General features: G+C 36.2%; 1 long non-coding RNA gene across 1 annotated transcript; it reads right to left on the minus strand.

Annotated features, from left to right (window-relative positions):
* Positions 1-960: 960 nt before the first annotated feature.
* LOC145903643 (uncharacterized) lies at positions 961-1,767 on the minus strand. Its single transcript, XR_014402669.1, has 3 exons — positions 1,450-1,767; positions 1,308-1,360; positions 961-1,063 (listed from the first exon to the last, which is right to left on the minus strand). It is a non-coding gene; the product is annotated as an uncharacterized LOC145903643 (long non-coding RNA).
* Between the last annotated feature and the right edge of the window lie 3,472 nt (positions 1,768-5,239).

Below are 5,239 nucleotides of genomic sequence, written 5' to 3' on the forward strand. Positions count from 1 at the left end.
AACTTTACAAAAAATACATCCAACAAAAAATCAATGCAATGAAATACAAATCATATTCAAGCAAGCTAAAATCAACCATACGAGCAGCAAAGAGAAACTACTACAAAGTCATGTTTGAACACAACAAATCAAGTCCAAAACAAACATGGAAACTTATCAATAAAGTAACTACAAACAACATCAAAGGGAAAACACACATATCACAAATTACTACAACAAATGGTACAGTGACAAATGACCCATTGATCATGGCAAATACGTTCAATACTTTTTTCACCAGCATTGGAAAAGATATGGCGCTTCTTGTCCCCCCAACATCTAAATCACCAGCAGAATACCTCACAAATGGCCCGTCATCATCATTCTTTTTTTACACCATAGAAATAAATGAAGTTTTCAATACTATTGTACAGTTAGATTCAAGTAAATCACCTGGTCCCTATGACATGCCCATAAAACTAGTAAAACTAGCAGCACCAGTCATCTCTCCAATTCTTTGCATGTTGTTTAATTGTTGCATTCAAACAGCAAGTTACCCAAGTTGCCTTAAACTGTCTCAAATATCACCATTGTTCAAGGGCGGGGACCAAAAAAATGTCAATAACTACAGACCGATATCGCTTATACCAGTTTTTGCCAAAATTTTTGAAATAATTATACACAAAAGAGTTACCGAGTACTTAACAAAATTTGACCTTCTGACCAAATTTCAAAATGGATTTAGGCCTGGCCATTCCACAGATTTGACAGTCGCACAAATTTATGAGCATATAGCTAATTCCACAGATCACAAAGAAAAAACATGCGCAATTTTCCTGGATTTATCAAAGGCATTTGATACTGTCAACCACGAAATCATCCTGCAAAAATTGGAGTTTTATGGATTCCGGGGAAAAATTAAAAGCTTTTTTGAAAACTACCTCACTGGCAGGCAACAATACACTAAAATTTGCAATTCCCGCTCCAATGTCTGTAACGTGGAATGTGGTGTGCCCCAGGGATCTCCTCTAGGACCACTTCTGTTTCTCATTTATGTAAATGATTTGCCTTGCGCCTCCTCATTCTGCACAAGATTATTCGCAGATGACACATGTCTCATCAAGTCGTGCAAAAATGTAAGGGATTTAGAAAAGGCTGCAAATATCGAACTAGATAAGGTTAATACATGGCTCAATTCGAACAAACTAACAGTTAACTGCAAAAAAACCACATTCATGCTCTTCGCAAACAGCAAAAAGACAAACAATACGGATTTTACCCTTAAGATTAATGACACCACACTAGAGCAAGTCAAGACCACAAAGTACCTTGGTGTACATATTGATGATACACTGTCATGGGCCCCACATGTTAACTCAACCTGCAAAAAAATTGCAAAAAGCGTTGCAATTCTTTACAAGCTGAAGCACATCATAGGACAGTGTACATTACAAACAGTGTATCACGCACTTGTTCATTCGCATTTGTCTTATGGCCTTTTGGCGTGGGGTTTTGTTTGCCCATCATTGTTACATCCAGTGGTGGTCCTGCAAAATAGAGCGCTTCGCATAATAACAAACAGTCCCTTTCGCACCCACACCTATCAACTGTACATTAAAGCACAAATTCTTCCAGTCAATCTACAGCACAAGCTGCAACTTGGTAAATTTGCTTACAATTACAAAAATCATCGTCTACCCGCAGCCTTTAAGGACTACTTTACCCCATTAGCAAACATTCACACCCACATAACACGATGTCAAACCACACATCAATATTATCTCCCACGTGTTTTCACTGAACTAGGCAAAAAAACTATAAAATACCAAGGCGCAGAAATATGGAATAACATCCCGCAAAACATTAAAAGCTTTAGCTTGAAAGGGTTTCTTAAAGCACTAAAATTACACTTTCTTCACTTATATGCCAATGCTGCACAGCTGTAGAGATGACCACGTGCGATGTAAACACCCGCAGGAATGTTTTGATGCGATAGGGCGCAATTTAGCAAAAAATCACAACGTCACTTCACCGCCGGCCTAATTGGTAATTGCCCTTGACATATGCAAATGGTAAAATTCACAACGATTCATTCTTATTTATATTGTATCTTTTAGTTTTGTAACATGCGCAATACTTAATGATTGTCTTTTCTTTGTTTCGTGTTATTTTTGTACTTCTTTGTTTATTGTAATGCAGAATGATTGTTGATTAAATGTTCCTTGCTTCATCAATGTCATTGCGTACAACCGCGTAAATCTTTTGCAACCTCGAAACAACCCAGGGGCGGTTTCAAATAACCAATTGAGGTTTCTACCGTCCCTTCATCTAATCCCAACTGGATCATTCATTGTGTTTTACTGTTCCGCATTTTATTTTCGCGGATTAGGATGTAAATAAACTGAATTGAAAATTGAATTTCGATAAAAAATATTTTTTTTCAGTACAAGCTTTATTATACAGTGGAAAACGCTGATACTCCAGTACTGAGTTTGCGGTTGCACAACGCATGTAACTATGCGATTTCAGTACTTGTCCATTTTGCAGTATATGACTTTTCGATAAAAAATATTTTTTTTCAGTACAAGCTTTATTATACAGTGGAAAACGCTGATACTCCAGTACTGAGTTTGCGGTTGCACAACGTATGTAACTATGCGATTTCAGCACTTGTCCATTTTGCAGTATATGACTTTTCGATAAAAAATATGTTTTTTCAGTACAAGCTTTATTATACAGTGGAAAACGCTGATACTCCAGTACTGAGTTTGCGGTTGCACAACGTATGTAACTATGCGATTTCAGCACTTGTCCATTTTGCAGTATATGACTTTTCGATGAAAAATATTTTTTTTCATTACAAGCTTTATTATACAGTGGAAAACGCTGATACTCCAGTACTGAGTTTGCGGTTGCACAACGTATGTAACTATGCGCTTTCAGCATTTGTCCATTTTGCAGTATATGACTTTTCGATAAAAAATATTTTATTTCAGTACAAGCTTTATTATACAGTGGAAAACGCTGATACTCCAGTACTGAGTTTGCGGTTGCACAACGTATGTAACTATGCGATTTCAGCACTTATCCATTTTGCAGTATATGACTTTTCGATAAAAAATATGTTTTTTCAGTACAAGCTTTATTATACAGTGGAAAACGCTGATACTCCAGTACTGAGTTTGCGGTTGCACAACGTATGTAACTATGCGATTTCAGCACTTGTCCATTTTGCAGTATATGACTTTTCGATAAAAAATATTTTTTTTCATTGCAAGCTTTATTATACAGTGAAAAACGCTGATACTCCAGTATTGCGTTTGCGGTTGCACAACGTATGTAACTATGCGCTTTCAGCACTTGTCCATTTTGCAGTATATGACTTTTCGATAAAAAATATTTTTTTTCAGTACAAGCTTTATTATACAGTGGAAAACGCTGATACTCCAGTACTGAGTTTGCGGTTGCACAAAGTATGTAACTCTGCGCTTTCAGCACTTGTCCATTTTGCAGTATATGACTTTTCGATAAAAAATATTTTTTTTCATTACAAGCTTTATTATACAGTGGAAAACGCTGATACTCCAGTACTGAGTTGGCGGTTGCACAACATAAGTAACTCCGCGCTTTCAGCACTTGTCCATTTTGCAGTATTTGACTTTTCGATAAAAAATATGTTTTTTCAGTACAAGCTTTATTATACAGTGGAAAACGCTGATACTCCAGTATTGAGTTTGCGGTTGCACAACGTATGTAACTATGCGATTTCAGCACTTGTCCATTTTGCAGTATATGACTTTTCGATAAAAAATATGTTTTTTCAGTACAAGCTTTATTATACAGTGGAAAACGCTGATACTCCAGTACTGAGTTTGCGGTTGCACAACGTATGTAACTATGCAATTTCAGCACTTGTCCATTTTGCAGTATATGACTTTTCGATGAAAAATATTTTTTTTTCAGTACAAGCTTTATTATACAGTGGAAAACGCTGATACTCCAGTACTGAGTTTGCGGTTGCACAACGTATGTAACTATGGGATTTCAGCACTTGTCCATTTTGCAGTATATGACTTTTCGATAAAAAATATTGTTTTTTCAGTACAAGCTTTATTATACAGTGAAAAACGCTGATACTCCAGTACTGAGTTTGCAGTTGCACAACGTATGTAACTATGCGCTTTCAGCACTTGTCCATTTTGCAGTATGTGACTTTTCGATAAAAAATATTTTTTTTCAGTACAAGCTTTATTATACAGTGGAAAACGCTGATACTCCAGTACTGAGTTTGCGGTTGCACAACGTATGTAACTCTGCGCTTTCAGCACTTGTCCATTTTGCAGTATATGACTTTTCGATAAAAAATATTTTTTTTCAGTACAAGCTTTATTATACAGTGGAAAAGGCTGATACTCCAGTACTGAGTTTGCGGTTGCACAACGTATGTAACTATGCGATTTCAGCACTTGTCCATTTTGCAGTATATGACTTTTCGATAAAAAATATTTTTTTTCATTGCAAGCTTTATTATACAGTGGAAAACGCTGATACTCCAGTATTGCGTTTGCGGTTGCACAACGTATGTAACTATGCGCTTTCAGCACTTGTCCATTTTGCAGTATATGACTTTTCGATAAAAAATATTTTTTTTCAGTACAAGCTTTATTATACAGTGGAAAACGCTGATACTCCAGTACTGAGTTTGCGGTTGCACAACGCATGTAACTATGCGATTTCAGCACTTGTCCATTTTGCAGTATATGACTTTTCGATAAAAAATATTTTTTTTCAGTACAAGCTTTATTATACAGTGGAAAACGCTGATACTCCAGTACTGAGTTTGCGGTTGCACAACGTATGTAACTATGCGATTTCAGCACTTGTCCATTTTGCAGTATATGACTTTTCGATAAAAAATATGTTTTTTCAGTACAAGCTTTATTATACAGTGGAAAACGCTGATACTCCAGTACTAAGTTTGCGGTTGCACAACGTATGTAACTATGCGATTTCAGCACTTGTCCATTTTGCAGTATATGACTTTTCGATAAAAAATATTTTTTTTCAGTGCAAGCTTTATTATACAGTGGAAAACGCTGATACTCCAGTACTGAGTTTGCGGTTGCACAACGCAAGTAACTATGCGATTTCAGCACTTGTCCATTTTGCAGTATATGACTTTTCGATAAAAAATATTTTTTTTCAGTACAAGCTTTATTATACAGTGGAAAACGCTGATACTCCAGTACTGAGTTTGCGG

This window comes from Ascidia mentula, chromosome 5, assembly GCF_947561715.1.
Source record: "Ascidia mentula chromosome 5, kaAscMent1.1, whole genome shotgun sequence".
NCBI classification, from domain to species: domain Eukaryota; kingdom Metazoa; phylum Chordata; class Ascidiacea; order Phlebobranchia; family Ascidiidae; genus Ascidia; species Ascidia mentula.